The 19,615-nt window shown below is 41.3% G+C and overlaps 1 long non-coding RNA gene across 1 annotated transcript; it reads right to left on the minus strand.

Moving 5' to 3' along the window:
• Positions 1-692: 692 nt before the first annotated feature.
• LOC141102437 (uncharacterized) lies at positions 693-4,488 on the minus strand. The gene is made up of 2 exons (XR_012235108.1): positions 4,295-4,488; positions 693-1,702 (listed from the first exon to the last, which is right to left on the minus strand). It is a non-coding gene; the product is annotated as an uncharacterized lncRNA (long non-coding RNA).
• Positions 4,489-19,615: the final 15,127 nt, after the last annotated feature.

Below are 19,615 nucleotides of genomic sequence, written 5' to 3' on the forward strand. Positions count from 1 at the left end.
ACTACAGTCCCAACCCTACGCTGCACTCCTGCTTCTGAATAGGCCCTCAGAAAGCCAAGCAGCCAGATGCCCCCGCGATAGGCCTCAGGCGTCCGGCCTAGCAGCCCGGGGCAGCATAACACATGTCCACCCAGACCACCATCCAGGTGGCACAGAACCCAGATCACCTGACTCCACCAAAATAAATAGGCTCTCCCAGTAGGCCAAGGGGCTTAAAGAAACTCCTGCCAATTGGCTGGGACACCCCATTCAATCATAATCTGTCCTTGCTATGCCCTTGTCTTATCCAATGTCACCAGCTACCAGGCCACCTAGTGACAGAAGAAAGAAGTGCAATTTCAGAATTAGGGGGAAATGAATTGATCTCCTAACAATTGACCAAGGCAACTATTATGGCAAATAAATTTTATAGCAACCCTGCCTAAACTTCAGGGTGCTACATCTAATTCAAAGGAATGTGTGGTGTTCTGTGCATAATTTGTTGCTTTATTTATCATGGTGAGGACTAAAGAAATACACATATAATTTCCCTTTTTTTCAATCAGGCAAATGATGTAGCTTAATATTTTGCATTCTCTTTTTGAGACAGTGGGAGAAGCTTCTGGCTTTTTTCACACATGTATCGCTATCTATTTACAACTTTTTGCTTACAGGCTCTGTAGGTAGAAAAGAAAAAAATAGCGGCACTTCCAGAGAATAAAAACAGCTCCTTTTATTGTGCAAAAATGAGAATGAAAGACATGCCACACACACTCAACCCACGAAGGGTCAGCAGACGTGTTTAACACTCCTGTGCTTAATCCTTGCTCTGTAGCCCAAACTGCATGTTACACACAGAAGTGCATAACTCCTGAGCATTAACATCCCAGTGGCTCATGCCATTTACTATGGCTTAGTGTGAAGAATCAGGTAGACAAAAAGAGCCAGAAGGCAGGTCGCCACTGCAGTGCTGTCTTTTTAGTTACGTTGTAGGGCTCTTAGAATCCTTTTCATATTTTGAATATTTTCAGTTCAGTAAGTTATATGTTATAGTACATGCCTATAGTCATAATCATACACAACAGTAAAAAAAAATCTGTACATTTATGCTATGCAAAGACAATATTTTCCCAAAAATGTAACCATGAGATACTAAATTGGGAATTAGGAGATAGTTTAAGGATATAATGAGTGGATAAAGGTATGGATAAAAGGGTAAGGGATCTGCAGCTAGGGAAATATGTGAATTGTCAGAAAGGGTTTGATGTACAGTTATACGTCAGTTTAAAAGATCCAATGTCTTATAAAGACAGAACTATGAAAACTGACATTGACCATAAGCAAGCATGTAGGAATGACCTTTCAGGCTTCACTTCCTGCATGTTTGTTCCTGGTAGTTAGCTCACTAAAATTAAAATGACAGCCCAGGAACATCCAGAAAACAAATAAATGTACTGTTGCGCTAACTTGTGTACTGTTAGAAAGGGATTAAGAAAAAGAGTCAATTAAAATGAGCAATTACAATCGACCATGAAGAGTCCGAGGATGATGAACTTCTTTTAGAGATGAGGGCACACCAAGGGAGATGATGATGGTGATCATAACGGGGGTCAGCCACACATGAAACGCAGCATCTTCAGAGCCATCTTGGGAAGAACGAGCCTCAGAACAGGAAAGGCAAAGGGCAGAGTGCAGAGTGATGTAAGCATAACAATCCACTTAGCTGGAAATAAAAAATACATCCACTTACATGTTAAAAACAGGAACATCCGGTCTAGTAAGGGAACATAAGCACCAGCTCACAGAATCTCACATGTTCTCAAGTGTAGAGAGGAAAAAGAACCAGGATCCATATGCTGCTTGGGAATATAATCACAGCTGGGACCGGTGGATAACAAGCTGCTGGCAATACAGTAAGCAGAGAGCGCTGGCATGTATATGGGCACAGGAGGAACACAAACAAGAAACACTTTGCATACATAGTCAGCACAGCCACCAGGAGCATGGGACCACAGGGATAAAACAGGCAATGCGTTTCTGGCCTGATTGCCCCTTTTTTATTTATTTATTTATTTATTCTTTTTATTAGTTTTTCACATAAAAGTCACAAACATAAAAAAACGTATTAAACATTCAGCACTACCACTCAACAGCACCAGTGTACAATATAGCTCCCAGATAAATGAAAGCAGCAATCTTCCCAGAGCAAATAATGAAGAAAGAATAATAATAATTATATATATATATATATATATCTCAGTGTTGATTTAGTCGACTAAAACAACTAAAACATTTTAGTCGACTAAATGAATACTATTTTAGTCGACTAAAATACGACTTAAACTAAAACAATTGAGATGACTAAAATATGACTAAAACTAAAAGCCATTTTAGTCAAAAGACTAAAATCAGACTAAAACTAAAATGCCATTTTAGTCAAAAGACTATGACTAAAACTAAATTGCAATTACTGAAATGTACATACAACATAAGTACAGCAGCCAACACTATGCCCCCCTTGTGATACAAGAGACATCAAAGAGCCCATTAAGACCCACATAGACCCAGCATCTCGCCACAAAAAAAAAAGGGGGAGGGCCCTAACCAGGGGGCAATTGATCAGACGCTGTGGAGCTATTTTCTATCCAACCACCCCATACCTTTTTAACCACTTAAGGACAGAGCTTCGTTTTGAGATTTGGTGTTTACAGGTTAGAATCATTTTTTTTTTGCTAGAAAATTACTTAGAACCCCCAAACATTTTATATATATATATATATATATATTTTTTTTTTTATTTCTAACACCCTAGAGAACAAAATGGCAGTCGTTGCAATACTTCCTGTCACACCGTATTTGCGCAGTGGTCTTACAAGCGCACTTTTTTTTTTTAAAAATACACTTTTTTGAATTAAAAAATAAGACAACAGTAAAGTTAGCCCAATTTTTTTTATATTGTAAAAGATGATGTTACTCTGAGTAAATTGATACCCAACATGTTACGCTTCAAAATTGCTCCCGCTCGTGGAATGGCGACAAACTTTTAACCTAAAAATCTCAATAGGCAATGTTTAAAAAATTCTACAGGTTGCATGTTTTGTGTACAGAGGAAGTCTAGGGCTAAAATTATTGCTCTCGCTCTAATGATCATTATGATACCTCACATGTGTGGTTTGAACACTGTTTACATATGCAGGTGCTACTCCGTATGCGTTTGCTTCTGCACGCGAGCTCGGCAGAATGGGGCGCGTTAAAAAATTTTTTTTTTTCTTATTTATTTTACTTTTTATCTTTCATTTGAAAATTTTTTTTTTTAAATGTCCCTTTAAGAGCTTTGGGCGGAAGTGACGTGTTGACGTCGCTTCCGCTCTGCAATGGTATGGAGCCGGGGGGGGGGCATCTTACCCTCAGCTCCATACCGCAGAGGGAACAGGATCTGATCCCCTCCGCTGCTGCTGGAGGCTCCGGTAAGCAGTGGAGGACACCGGAGCGCGGCGGGAGGGGGGGCCCTCTCCCGCCACCGATAAAAGTGATCCTCTGAAGAAGTAGATACCGGGGTTATGGCAGCTAGCTGCTGCCATAACAACGATATTCCACTTCAAACAGCTGACATATAACGACGGCGGGCGGTCAGTAAGTAAACTTATCAGGTACCCCTCTGTTTAGATATGTGGCTTCATACAACGGCAAAGCCTTATTTATCAATGCCTTCCAGGCCATTATGATGGCTGTCGGCTTCTTCCAGGACAAAATAATTATTTTGCGTGCATAATACAGGAGCAGGGTGAGCTAAGTGTGAGTTACCTGCTTGGGTACCAATTTATCTACCAGGCCTAACAGACAGACCTTTATAGATGGTCTTATAGTGATCGTCGTGACTGAACCGACACAGTTCACCACCTCCACCCAGAACTGCCTGATGTGCGGGCAATGCCACAAAATGTGCATAAAATCTGCTCCAGGGGCATCGCACCTCCAACAGTTTGAAGGATGAGCAGGGAAAGTCCTCGCTAGTTTAACAGGAGTGTAGTATATCCTATGGAGGAACTTGAACTGTATCAAACAAGGCACTCCATACATCGTCCCAATCATCATTGTCCAGCTGCAGGAAATCCGACAACAATGCAGCACAACAGGAGGCCAAAACCGTGGTAGTATCCGTGAAAAATCCTCATAAATAATAGGTAGATCTTTAGCTCTGAGCAGCGACTCCAGGTGCCCAACCCGAATCTCCAGATTGGAAGACCCAAATTGGGCAGAGAAAGAATACCTAAACTAAAGAAAACAGAACAAGAGTGATAAAGGGTTAACAAACCTGGTGAGAGTAAATCTAAATGTTGTTGGTACCACTCAGCCGGCAGCCCATCTGGTCCGGTTGGGAAAAGAGCCCACCGCTGCAGCAAGTTCCTCCACCTTGAAAGTTGCATCCAGTAGCTCAGATACCTCCAAAGGTAAAGTGGGAAGATGGAGTGGGTCCAAGAGAGCCACCAGATCCTCCCCCAAGTAAGATGGAATAGGGGAATACAGTGCTGCGTAAAAAGAGACAAAACCATTAAGAATGTCCTCCTAAGAAGACACCAACGATCCAGAGGGCGAATACACACGTGGGACAAGAGTGGAGGCATAGCTATCAGCCACAAGCATTGCTAACAGGCGTCCATTCTTACCCCCTTGTTCAAATACCTGTTCCACAGTACGAGTCCTAGCTTTTTTTGTCATGTCTTTGTAGTGTAAATATAGACCAAAGAATGAAGAGGGAGATAAAACTCTCTCTAATAAAATGGGATTTTGAAGGGGAGATAATGTGTCTGTTAACAGTGAGCCAATCCAGCAATGGTTAATATAAAAGTATACATTTTATGGTTCCACCCAAATTTTGAACATTATCACTATGCATTCTCTTCCTTGCCTAGATGCTGACATGCTGTGTAAAAAAATTTAAATCGCCGTAACTACCTTTTTTTTTCTAATCTTCTTAGCACTTCCTGGTTTTCCTCCCATGGGAGTAGGCGTGTTTCTAGCCTCTCCCAGACCTCCCACAGTCCCCTGGGAGCTAGTCTCAGGCTTCCCAGCATGCATTGTGCAACAGCATCATCACAACATCTCGGTGAATGCTGGGAGCACAGCATTCACTGCATCCAGGAAATACATGCTTGTTGGCTTCAAATGCCCACAATGAAGATGGAAACCGCCTTCAGTGAATTTTATAAGTTATTCTTTACAACGAAATCGGACACAGGCGGACTTATTACACAGAACATGTGAGTAGATAATGATGAGAAGAAAAGTTTTTGAATGAACTCCAAAAAAAAAAAAAGATAGATAGGTGGACCCCCGCTTTAAACATATTTAAAAAATACATTACAGAGTTAGCAATCAAACGTCAGGATGACCATGCAATAGCTTGTGTTCAGAAAACATTTATGATCAGCCAGCCAACATGTTTCACATATAATTTGCTTCGTCAGGGCATTAGGGACATCATTGATTTTCTCTAGATTGCATACAAAACATAAATAATTATTATAATTATAGATACATTTTGGCCATAAATAAATAAATACAGACCCTGATAGAGAATACATGATAAGAAAAATAGTTGTGCTCACCTAGTCTATTGCAAGTCGGAAAGACAAAAGAGTAGCCACCTCCAAAACCAAGTGCCCCCTAGTACATCACCTGGAGCAAAAAACCCATGGGTGCCAGATCCCAATGGGTAGTGCCGACAGGGGGACTGGATCGTGCAGAAGAATGGGCAGAAATATGGCAACAAAATCTTAACAAATGTTCAGCAAACCTGATCTCAATGTTGAAAGACAAATACAGCAAAGATTTGATGGAATTAGAAAAGAGAAATAGAGATGCTCAGAGCAAGTGGCCATCATAATGCCACCAGTACTGAATTCAAGAGGAGAGAACGTGATTTACTACAGTACCTGGAAAATTACAACAAAAATATTGTCACAAAAAAAGATACTAAATTTTATAAGGACAAATTGGCATTCTCTGGAGGATATGCATATCAATGACACAGAGGCCAGAGTAACAAACGAGGTAGACAATATCGGATGAACACAAACTTTATGACACCATATAAATCTGACTCTGAAATCTCTGTATCGTCATCATCCATCTCCTCCCATAAACCAGCTACGAAATCTACACGAGGCTCACATGGAAAAGGGCGTTTACCTAAACGTGGCAATAGTAATGATCATCAATCACAAGGAGGCACTAATAAAAAATGTATTGTCTCTCCATCAAGACATCCCCCCAATAACTCATACTCAGACTTAATGGAGGGAGCCCACAGTGATTCTTTTTCAGGAACCACTGCTTCCCTCCTTATGTTTGGAGATGTACAGTACAATGAACCACTACCACCACCTACGAATCTAGGACGTAATTCCAATGTAGGTTTGGCCCCTTTAGGCCCCACCCCCAACCCTCCAGCCACCCCAATGACACAAAGAACAGGGAAGATGGACCCATTTGTCATCAAACAGTCCACAGTAAATCGGGACTAGATGTCATCAACCTTTCTTCATACCAACTTTCAACTATAGAATCTGAAGTACAAAAATTGGGACTTTGTTTCTGCCCATCACAAAGAATTGATAAATTTACTCTGGTTAAAGGTTTACATATTTTTGCAAGAAATTTAACGTACAAACATATCTTTGATACTGATAGGGGAAGGGTGACAAAGAAAGAGGAAGACTTATACAAGGGATTCAAAGTCCAAGATTTTAGAGCCCTTAAGACACTGATCCAGTTACTGGATGAAAATGAGAGATATGACAACTCTCAAGTTTCTTCATCAGAGGAGGAAGGACCCTCCATAGCAACACCCTCTGCACCACCTAAATTGAAGGCCAAGTCCCAGAAGTTTCCCAACCTTCAAACATGCCCAGCAGTCTGGGCCTTCCTCAAACAAACCACTAAACAAATTGAAGCTATGCAGTTCCCCAAATATGCGACCAATAATTTATCACTAGCACAACAAGGAGCATTAAATAACATCATGCAAAGAGAGGATATAGTAATCAAACCATCCGATAAAGGAGGAAATGTGGTGGTGATGGACAAAGATGCGTACACTAATATATGCTACAACATACTCGACAACCAGGAATGGTACCAGCAAGTTTCACCTGAAAAACTGATTGAAGCCAGATCTCAATATGTGTCCATTATCGACCGGGCATTCCAACAAGGCCTGATCAATGGGTATACCCGTGAATATCTTGAAGTCAAATGGCCTGTTACGCCAACATTCTATTCATTACCGAAAGTCCACAAAAATACCGTATTTATCGGCGTATAACACGCACTTTTTTCCCCTTAAAATCAGGGGAAAGTCGCAGGTGCGTGTTATACGCCGATCCCCGCCGATCCCGAGCTGTCACATTTTCAAAATCGCGGACCGCGATTTGAAAATGGCGCCGCCGGAGCCGAAGTACACAGAGCCGGTCCTCGGCTCTTTCCGGCGGCTCTCGTTTACTTTCGGCTCCACTCGTAGTCCCGAGCGGAGCTATCCGAACCTACTCGGATAGCTCCGCTCGGGACTACGAGTGGAGCCGAAAGTAAACGAGAGCCGCCGGAAAGAGCCGAGGACCGGCTCTGTGTACTTCGGCGCCGGCGGCGCCATTTTCAAATCGCGGACCACGATTTTGAAGCCCTGGAAGCAGGGACAGGGGATCCCAGGCTGCACTGGGGCAAGGCTGCACTGGGGAAGGCTGCACTGGCAAGGCTGCACTGGGGAAGGCTGCACTGACAAGGCTGCACTGGGGAAGGCTGCACTGACAAGGCTGCACTGGGGAAGGCTGCACTGACAAGGCTGCACTGGGGAAGGCTGCACTGACAAGGCTGCACTGGGGAAGGCTGCACTGACAAGGCTGCACTGGGGAAGGCTGCACTGACAAGGCTGCACTGACAAGGCTGCACTGACATGGCTGCACTGACAAGGCTGCAATGAAGGGCATTTAAATGTAAGTTTTTTTCCCTTCAACTTCCCTCCTAAAAGTTTTTTTTCCTTAAAATTCCCTCCTAAATTGGGGTGCGTGTTATACGCCGGTGCGTGTTATACGCCGATAAATACGGTATTCAAAATCCCCCTGGAAGCCCAATTATATCAGGAATAGGCAGCCATACTCATACTGCTAGCCAATATGTGGATAGCCATCTTCGTCCTTATGTCACGAGTCTGCCCTGCTATCTTAAGGACACCTTGGATTTACTTAAAGTCCTTGAAGGACTTACCATACCTCCAGGAGCGATTTTGGCAGCAACTGACATTGAAGCATTGTATTCAAGCATTCCACATGCTCAGGGCGTAGAAGTGGTTTCCACATTCCTGAGGGAACAGGACACCAATAGTTGGGAAATGGGCCAGTTCATTACCACTCTGCTGGAACACATTCTAACAACCAACATGTTTCTTTTCAATGGCGCCACCTACCTCCAGGTACAGGGGGTAGCGATGGGGACCTCCTGTGCCCCATCGTATGCCAACCTGTACCTGGGGGGTGGGAACGCACTCTCTTTTCCAATGACGACACCTCGATGTACCTCTGCCACATTCTCCTCTGGTGGAGGTACATCGATGACGTTTTGCTCATTTGGACAGGCTCAGCGGATTTGCTCTCCGAATTTATGCAATTTCTTTCCCTTAACGACTTCAATTTGAAGTTCACTATACAATCAGATACAACTACTATCCCTTTTTTGGACCTACGCCTCTTCCTTAATGAGGATGTCTCTATTCTTAGCACCCTCTATAGGAAAGAGACAGCCGGTAACACCATACTGCACTATTCGAGTTCTCATCCACGTCCACTCGTTCGCAGCATACCTTTCAGCCAATACCTCTGGCTACGACGAAACTGCGCAAAAGATGAGGACTTTGAACAGGAAGCAAAGGCCCTATACGATAGATTGATCAACAGAGGCTACAGTAAAAAAGTCCTCAAAAGGGCATACCAATGAGCGAAACAAATCACAAGAGATACTCTCATCTTCAAACAAAAAATCCGCGACCCGCATCTCACTACTAAACTTATTACTACATTCAAAGCTCATCAACACATCATTCATAAACTTATCAGCAATAACTGGCACTTCTTCTCTGAGGATCCCATTATCTCCAAGTACGTAGCTATAGTACCACAAATTACCTATAGAAGACCTCGCTCCATTAGGGATGCGTTAGTCAATAGCCACCTGCAGCCCTCGGCCCCACGAGGGGCAGAGGTTGGCAATGGTACTTTTCGCTGCGGGCACTGCGAATACTGGCCATGGATAAGAGAATGCACAGGATGTGTCCTCCCTAGAGGAGGTTTTCACAAACTCAAGGGCTACGCGGACTGCTCCACCACTGGCATTGTCTATCTTGCCACATGCCGCTGCGGCGCATTCTATATCGGAAAAACCAAACACCCATTTGCCAAACTAATTCAGGACCACCTATACTATCTGGATGCAGGGTTACTATATACCCCTATATGCAAGCACATTGGTCTCCATCACAGTTTTGACCCTTCTTACCTATCCTTCGTTGCACTAGAAGTCATTCCTGACTTCGAAAGAGGAGGCAACGTTGATAAAAAAGATCCTTCAGAAGGAGGCCAGATGGATCTTTGGCCAACAGGCTACCTCTCCACCTGGCCTCAATACAGCACTTTCCTATAAACATTTCTTGTAATGACATATCATTCCAATTCCCAATTTCTATTCCCCATATGAAACTACCTCTCCTCTCGCTATCATGTGCCAGTGGACAGGGTGGGTGGTTTTTTGTATTAGCTCTTACCTAACTATATAGATGCAATGCATTTGTTTATATATGCGATTTTGCCTAAACAGATTGGTCTCTGTACATATGACTCTTTAGCATTATGCCAATATATTATTCTTTTTTATTATTGCGATCTTCGTGGGACCATTGAGTGACCTCTCTGAGCTGGTGCCGTTGTGTGCGTTGCTTGGCTTGCATACAGCCTTAGACAGGGGGATTCGGACGTCCCTGCCTAAGAGGGCGGAGCTTTCTGTCCGCCCTCCCATGTTCCTCACGCTTCCTAGTGTAGTGTGGTCAGTGCGCCCACGTCCGGACCGGAAGTAATGCCGGAGGTCATGTTTGGACTGTGCAGACTTAAGATGGGGACGCTGGTGTGCTGTCTAACAGACGCACCCCGCGATCCCACGTCGGAAGTGGCGGATGCTGGCTATCCCTACCAAACACCAGGACCTTTTGATCTATCACTAGGTGAGCTTTATGCCCCTCTGCCCCCTTTCTTTACATGTTAATGCTGACGACCTGTCACATACATTTTGTGCATGGAGGGTTCTCTGTTGGTCTATCGGTGGTATGTGCATGCTATGCTCTGGCATAATGGTATGCCCCTACTCCACTAACCGACTTACACCGTTTTATAGTATCTTATAGTGCCTTATTTGATGGACGAGGTGTCATACTCCTGACATCCCCCATTGCTATCGCTCTGATCTTATTTGATTTGATTGAAGTTGGCACTTTTCACCTTAATATTAATATAAATATAGGTTTAGATTTCTGATATCCTTTTTATTTACTATTTTTCAAGCTTTTGGTAATAATCTAACATACATAATTGAAATGGTGTATTTTATTTTATTTTCATCATTTAAATTAGGTTGATTTTTTGATATCAACCTCTATATGGCTTGATATTACCTATATTATCCTGCCATATAAGAGGAAAAGTTTTTTATTGCCCACTGATACTATATCTTGGGGCAATTGATACAGTATTCCTTATGGTTATACATTCTCTATATGTATCCTTGCAATATATCAATAATTTAATTTCCCCCTTATTAATTTTTCTGCCAGATTTCTGCCCATTCTTCTGCATGGTCCAGTTCCGCTGTCGGCACTACCCATTAGGATCTGGCACCCATGGGTTTTTTGCTCCGGGTGATGTACTAGGGGGCACTTGGTTTTGGAGGTGGCTACTCTTTTGTCTTTCCGACTTGCAATAGACTAGGTGAGCACAACTATTTTTCTTATCATATATTCTCTATCATGGTCTGTATTTATTTATTTATGGCCGAAATGTATCTATAATTATAATAATTACTTATATTTTGTATGCAATCTAGAGAAAATCAATGATGTCCCTAATGCCCTGATGAAGCAAAGTATATGCGAAACATGTTGGCTGGCTGATCGTAAATGTTTTCTGAACACAAGCTATTGCATGGTCATCCTGACGTTTGATTGCTAACTCTGTAATGTATATTTTAAATATGTTTAAATAAAATGTATACTTTTATATTAACCATTGCTGGATTGGCTCACTGTTAACAGACACATTATCTCCCCTTCAAAATCCCATTTTATTAGAGAGAGTTTTATGTCCCTCTTCATTCTTTGATCTGCTATTTAGGGATTGGGAGTTCTGTCTCTGTTTTCCTTGTAAACAAGTCCAACCATTTACCTGCTTGATCGTAGTGTAAATATAGATCCCTTCTAGCCTGACGTAGGTCTGCCAGTGAGGTGGGCGAAGGCGTGTCAGCATATATCTGAGCGTAAGCCTGTTCGCTCTCCTCTGATTGCCCCTTTTTAAAGAGCGGTGATTAGCCCAGAAATGCATTGCCTGTTTTATCCTTGTTTATCCCTGCATACACAGTCAGCATGGCCACCAGGAACAGGGGACCACAGGGATAAAATAGGCAACACGTTTTGGGCTAATTATCCATTTTTAAATCCTTCTGCCAATTGCTACTGAAGTGAAGAGAAATGCCTCACTGTAGACTCTTTATAACCTAACATTTTCAGGAGTGTTGGATTCCTGGCCCACTCTTTCCACTTATGTCACTACAGTGTCCTGTAGGCAGCAGGAGGAACTACAGATCACAGCAGAGAATAGGTAATTTTTCAGCTGTCGCTATTGTGTTGCTGCTGAAGCAATCAGTGCCATGGCCAGTGGGAGAGGTGAGTGTTTACATTTTTCTTTGCAGGTGAAGCTTTATTTTAGATAATGGTTTTAGCTAAAGAGTCACTTTTAAAGGTTACTGCTTCATGGTAAAATAATAATTATTTCAGTCAACATGCCCTCCTAAATTACTTTACTTTCTTCTTTTTTCTTATCCAAGATGATCTATACTCTGGCTGGTATTTATGTAGCTATAGTTTTAGGACAGAGGATAAAAACTAGCTTGTGCTGCCAGCATGTTTCATCTTTGAGTTTTTATTAAATATCAAACTGCAAATGTCCCATGTCCTTTTTGGACAAAGACATAATATCCTCAGTGTCCTTATGGAATGTTAGGGAGAGCTTGCCAAAGAATGACGGAACTTGATAAGGTCTGAATGTAACCCCGTCAGTGCAAAATGTCATTGACATAGTTGAACAAGTATATGATTATTTGAGAAAACAGCAAGCAAACACATACATTTTCATCCTGCGCTAAAGACATTCACAAAGAAAGAATGAAAATTGGCCCTGAACCAAAAATAAATATTTACACAAGATGAATACTTATTGTCAGGAGTTCAAAAAGTTTATCTCCTTCCTGCTTAAACTCTCTGTGTTTAATCCCATTCCGCAGTACACTGCTGCAAAGCAGGAGTGCAGAAGTAGCAGGTAGTACCAGGAACCAAAGGGAACACTTTAAATTCTGTAAGTTAATTGATGTAAATTGTTTTGTAGTCAACTCTTGGCCTGAGATTTATGTGAACTTCAGAAGGTCAAGAAAATGTTCTGATAATTTATGAAGATCAGGACCAAAAATGGTCCCTGTGCCATCTAAACAAGTTTCCACTATTACAACCCACAATTATGTGGTTGGCACCCTGTTGCCAATCCTCTTTTGATACTTACTGTGTAGCCCTTGGGCTCCAACAGACAAGAAAGTGGTTAGAAAGGCTTTTTTCTTAAAATAACAAGATAACAAGCATGTTATTCTTTCCTGCTCTGTGCAATGGGGTCCCCCACCGTCACTCTTGGCACCCATTCTTTACTGTCTGTCTCCAAGCCACTTGCTCCTACTGCTGCGATTGCAGGGAGAGAGGAGAGAGCACTACAAATGATCCAGATGAGTGGACTCATTTAGGGGGTAAGTATTTAGGGGTGTTTGAGGGCAATACTGCTACTGGGACATGTTTTTGCTTAATGCAGGGAATGCATTAAGCTAAAAAATTTCTTGACTTTAGAACCACTATATCAGTATTTAGTCTTCCCAGGCACTAACTCAGCCTTCATAAACATTTGACTTGGAACAGGAGCAATGAAACCTCCTGGACACTGTCTATGGCTCTGAATCATGTGATCATGTGGTCTGTTATTTACTAAAAGCCTGAGAATGCCCTAGTTGTGCCAAGCTCTGCCCTAGTAGGAAAGTGCATGTAGAAACTGCTGCATGTTACTAAGGTGTCCAAATTGCTGACATCTATAATGGCACCTGTACCGCTAGAATAAGAAAATATTTTAGGTATATCTAATGGATCTTACTGGGGACATCAAATGTGTTTGACATTTGTGTATCTATAGCCCATTTTTTTTAGTTTTGATTAGAGTAGGAAAGAGTTAAAACCCCTGCAAGATTATTTTTTCTGTCTGTGTACCATTGGGGAAATTTCCCCTTCTTGTCTGAGAGACAGAAGGTTAGAGTAAATCTCCCAAAGTTAGGAGGAATTCCCATTAGACAATTGTCCCCAGCACAGATGCCTTCATTGGAAGTGAAAAGCTTACCCCTGAAGGAGCTGCTGATTTTTAGGCCCAATTTTTCCGGATGTCAATGACCTTTCCTGCAATGCCACACTCTCTGGCACACCAAGGTTAAAAAGTAGGATTTATTTGGTAATACATTCCCAACAGGTAACAAAGCAGAATAGCAATAAAAATAAACAATATCAGATAATGAATTTGTACAAATATAATATAATAAATTTGTTCCACATAACAAATAACTCAATGACCCAGTGTCTCTGCACCTGAACCCTGAAACTAAAGGGGATGGTATTGGAAGTTAAGGTCCTTCAGTCTCTCCAAACCCAATCCATTGACCAGTGTATTTTAACCATTGGGGCTCAAAGGTCCTGCGTTGGAGCGCCCAGGTAAAAGTGAATCCCACAGTATAGGCGTAAGTACCCAAATATATCCCAAGTTGTGGGTAACACTCTCCCTTTAAGAAGTGGGCAGGGTTGCTGTAGTCAGTGTCCTCTCACCACCAAGTAGTCTGTGATCACGACTATCCAATGACGATCCAACACAGCAACTCTCTCCAGTTGTCACCTCTTATGTTCCCTATGAGACTGCCCCCGATCCCCAGGCTTCATCTTCCTTTTTCTCCTCCTGCAGCTCTCTGTCCTGCTGGGAATTGAAGTCCCATCCCATCCTTGGCTTAAAAGAAAGATGTCTCCTGGAGGCTACAGTCATCTTTCCTCTCAGGCTGCACAGCCATACACAGCACCCTCTGCAACCTGGGACAGTGGGCAGACTCTCCTCTGGCTCTATGTGGCTGCAAAAATATCTTTTTATCTGAACCTTTGTCTTCTCATTCTCTCCCCTCCTCTCCTCCTACAACCACTTTTGACTGTACATTGGCTGACGAGGAGAGGGAGAGATACTGCAATGCTGGTGGCTGTAGCCTCACTGACAGTCCAGTCTGTACAGTGGTGGGTAGGAGCGCTGCGGATCAGGGCTACAAACGATTTCCCCTTATCTCTTATTCTGGGGGACAACACTAAAATTTTGGAATGTTCCTCCCTTTCACTTTACCAATAGTCACCAGTACTAAGGATGAAGTTCAGGTCTGTTGCTACTATGAGTTTGCAGCAAATCCTGTATGTTCCCATTAAATGATGCAGGAAAACAAGGGGGGTTTGAATTTTTAACTCAGGTCAGCTGGTTTAGAAGAACCAACAAGAGTTTTTTTTTTTTTTTTTATATAAGTCAATCCCCTTGCTACAAAAACGTGCTTTGGCTGTGATAGGGAAAGCATGGGGAGTTCTATTGATAAAGTGTATAGGTAGAGATTAGTGTAGGGGTGTAACCACTGGCAGATCTGTTAAAGTAGATGTAAGCCTTTACTAAGCATCTTGTAGGAAGCAAAATGCTGTGTATCTTGGAAAATGTGGGGTGTTACATCTTAATGCTGATGTCTTGCATTCTCAGCCTGATCCTGTCCACACTGCGCTGTCCAACCACTGTTCAATATTTGTGGCTGTTGCCTCTCAAATAATACCATCTAATTGTTATTTCAAGACATAACCGACCTTGTCTCTACCCCCTATATTGCAGGCCAAGCCAAGTTGCATCCATACTATTCAGCCCCTAAACAACATTGTAACTACTGTATTGACTCTCAGATAATACTCTCTAAACTTTATTGCAAGATAAACCCTGCCTCTTTATTTTCTATTTGCTGGCTATTCAAGTGCTCGTGTACTGTCCTGATGCATACCTGATGTCTATATTTTTTAAATTTGGGGAATAATTGGGGATACAGAGATGGGGGAGTTTCAAGGAATGTGTCATTGTGGTTTTGAAGTATTTTCATGCACTCTGTTTTGACATTTTATAAAACTTTCAAGACAATACAATGTGTTATTGTGAAAAAAAACCTCACAAAATATACTATTAAACTGTAGTGCCACTGTTTATGAAGTTAAGGGCTGTAACTTTTTTTAAGGTCCAACTTTCCTGTAGAATTTACTGTAGATCTCCTTCAGCTGGTCTATTGAGGTCTATTACTCATAGCTCGATATCAGGCGTGCTGTCAACTCTGTGCTTTCAGGAGAGCTTGCAGAGCCCCCTGTGAGAATGAAGCTTGCAAACGGTTTAAATGAAAAAGAAAGGCAAAACAATAACACATCTTGTAAATGTTGTCTCCCCATTTCTCTCTTTTCAATGCAGACATTTTCTAGAAAATTGCAATGTAAATAACTTTTTATAGTTTTTTTTATATAGTCACAGGACCACAAAGCCCCATTGAGGGTGTCTCTTTGGGTAGGAGGTGCACCTGGTGGGTGTGAACTCTCCCCTGGCCATCAGCGCCTTTGAGCTATGGATGCATGTGTTTAGACATCATGGTCTCACAAGAGTGGGAGAAGTGTAAGAAGCACAGATCAACACAAAGAGTAAAGCTGAAGTGGGGAGATGCATGTAGTGAAGAACAGTAATGACATCATCAGCAAGCAACACAGTTTGATTTTAGGTCAATTTTAACCGCTAGTTAATTCCAAGTCATGAACTTCTTCGTTCTCTTAGCTGTTTTTGTTGTGCTGTACTGCATAACTAAATCTTGCTTGGCAGCAATCTGATGATCCTGGAGTGTACCTGCTAGTGATGGTGGAACACTCGCCTTCCTGCTTCTCACGTACAAACAGCCTAATGTTAAAAAAATGCTAATACATAGAAATATCACACAGCTACCAATCAGATCAGGTATTCAACTGTTGCCCTCCTCCTATTATACCTGTCTTTTTTTTTTCTCAATAGAATTCTATCAAGCATAAGGAAATAACAGTTTACAATAACACATTTAAACATGTTATGACGTATGTTTACAAAACCTTTTATAAATTCAAGTTCAAGCTAAATTTCGTATAGATTCAAATGCAAACTTTTGTCATACAAACCTACCTATTCAAACATTAAAGTGGATGTAAACCCTCACATATACCCAGGGAAGTGAACAGCCTCAGATGATACACAGGAATGAAACAAATCTCCCTACATACATTTTACATGTGTATATATATATATATATATATATATATATATATATCTGTCTTCAGCTTTATATACTGTTTAGAATGTGCACGTCCTGTTAGAATTTTCTCTTCCTGTTCCAGCAGGGGAAGGGGAGTCTTGCCATACACTGTGAGACAGCTGATGGGAGGAAAGGCACACACCCCCTCTCCTCATAGGCAGAGACTTGCAGAGCTGTGCTGTGAATGGTCCAGCTCTTTGCTAATCTATTTATAGCACCCGCCCTGACACAAATTTCAGGCTGGTTTTATCACAGTTGACAGAGAACGTGTCAGAAGTTATCAGGCTGATAACAGAAGAACAGAGCAGGAGAAAGCCATCGGACCTAGTGCTTTTAAGAGAGATAAGAAAATGCTGTAGACATATGTGCCCAGCTCAAATTTCATGAATCAGGTTTACGTCCACTTTAAAGGTACATGTAGGGACCCATGTTTAAGTAATGTTAATAAAAAGAAATTATTTTAGCCATAAAAGTACTTGGTAATAACAGTATGGATCTTCCAAGTCTATAATGGTTATAATGTCTATAGTTTGAAATCTGACAAGGGTCAGACTAATAACATTTTTAATTAAAAAATTAAAGAGAGAGTAGTCTCACTACAGAAAATATAGAAAAAAAGGAAAAGAGCGAGAGAAATAGCAAGTGTGGGAGATCACTTATCATTTACCTTTATTATGAGTATTTCAACCCCCCATCAAGTCGACATAATCCGATGAGTATTTGAATAATTATACCTGTCTTTAGGCACACACATGCTGGCATTGCATTAGCAACATTGAAGCAACACAGCTCAGAAGCAACATGCAGCTGTCAATGTAGAGTGAGTGTCTTGTTTTATTGTTATATATGTCATTTATTTCTTTTATGTTCATTTTTGTACAAAGGATTTGTGTGTGAGCGCTGCAGGAATTGTTTATAATGTTTAATGTAAGGGTTACACTTTGAAGGGGTTACAGTAAGTGGTATTAAGGGTATTTTATTGTTTGGAACACTTTTTAGGTTGAGCACATGTATTGTAATTTTAACATATTTTTTTTACAAACTTTCTAAGTGCTGAAAAATAATGTACAGCATGATCAACTAGTTGCATTGAATAAATCATTGATTGTGATTGATCTTCTGTGTGGGATTAACTGCATATCTCAGAGTCAGTTGCAGAAAAGTAATGAGACTGTAGGTGATCACAAATTAGTCTGGGAAAGAGCAGAGAGGGATTAGAGCACATGTCAGTTTTATACTGCCGTCTGTGCCCCTGTTAGAGAGATTCACCTGTGTTTGTCCATTTTATTGTTATAATCAAGAAGGAAAGTGAAAAAAAATACCACATTTTGGGTTGTCATCAGAACAGAGGTGAAATCTTCCAATGGAGACACTAGTTCTGGTGACAACCAGGGATCCCCTCACATTGGAGGGGTTTCCTCTCACTTCCTATTTTGGCATTGAGACAGGAAGTAAAGGAAAGTCTACCCAATAGGAACACAGGTGGCATTAAAAAAGCCAGCCTTAGCCTTCCCTACTCTATCCAAAATGGGAAAAAGAGTTTTGCATTTAGTTCTACTCTAAACTAGAAATAAACCAGTGCAATACAATGTTTTAACAGGATAACATTTATTCTTGGTTAAAAGTAAAAATGATTGCTGTTTTGATATAAACAATAAGCAGGTAAATATTGCCCCCACCCCTCAAATACACATTTTTTGGTTCTGATATATTCAATTTTCATTGAAAGATTAATTTAAAAAAAAACGAATTTAAAGCTTTTCAACCAAAACCAACTTCTCACTTTGAATAAATGCCAGATGGCCTCATTGGCTTCTCATAACTCTTGAGGATCCCTGAGATGAGATCTACATATGTAAGTGCTGTGTTTGCTCCCAATACAGATATAATATATTCTACTGAATGGCAGGCTTCCAGATCTTGTGTTATTTTCTCTATACATTACTGTGAAGGTCCAGTCCAGGGTGAGGGACACCACAACAGAAAATCAGACAAGCTATGTTAAAATTGAAAACTTTGGCCCCTTTTACACAGGCTTTCTAATCAGGTCCACCTGTCAGTTTTTCACTTTTTTTCCAGGGACGTGCAATCAGGGGAGGCAGGTGCACCTGCCATTAACATAAAAAAAATGGAGCTTCGAGGGTCGTAGCTCGACCCTACATTTTGGGAGTAGGTAGCATAAGTCCTACCCCACCACTGGTAAAAATTTGGGGCTCCTATTACCTATCATTCCGGAGATACAGGGCTCCTTGTGCAGCCTGTCAGAAGTTGCATACGGCCAGTTTAAATACAAGCTGGCACACTCTGTTTGCAGCAGACTGAGAGGATAAGCTCACAGTGCCTCTCCTCACTTCTTGTCAGAGGCACTGAGCTCAATGGATAGCTTGGAGTCTTAGACCAATGGTAAAGTATCATTAACCCCAGCTGTCCAAAAAAATGCTGCAGAGGAGTCACGTCTCTTACTGCAGTGTCATAGAAGGGGCGTGTGTCTAAAAGACAAATGCTCCCTTCCAGCCCAGCCCTCTTAACTACAAGAAAAAACATATGTTTATGGGTATAAGATTTACCCACAATCCCATGTTTTTCTCACACAGTTAAGAGGGTGAATGAGAATCTGCTGCTGTTGAAAAGGTACTGTTATAATCAAGCTAAATCATTATTATGCGATATGTTATAACATAATAATTTATTATTTATCTATTTATTGTGAAATTACTGGTTTGAAGTTATAACTTCAAACTTCAGTATTTTGTCTGTTAAGCCACATGCTTGAGTACAGTTTTTGAAAACACAGTAAATTACCTTAAAAACAGTATATAATAATAATTCTATATTACTTATGGTAATTAACCCCTTGCCACCCAGGCCAATTCTGACA

The sequence above is a fragment of the Aquarana catesbeiana genome, linkage group LG07 (assembly GCF_042186555.1).
Source record: "Aquarana catesbeiana isolate 2022-GZ linkage group LG07, ASM4218655v1, whole genome shotgun sequence".
NCBI classification, from domain to species: domain Eukaryota; kingdom Metazoa; phylum Chordata; class Amphibia; order Anura; family Ranidae; genus Aquarana; species Aquarana catesbeiana.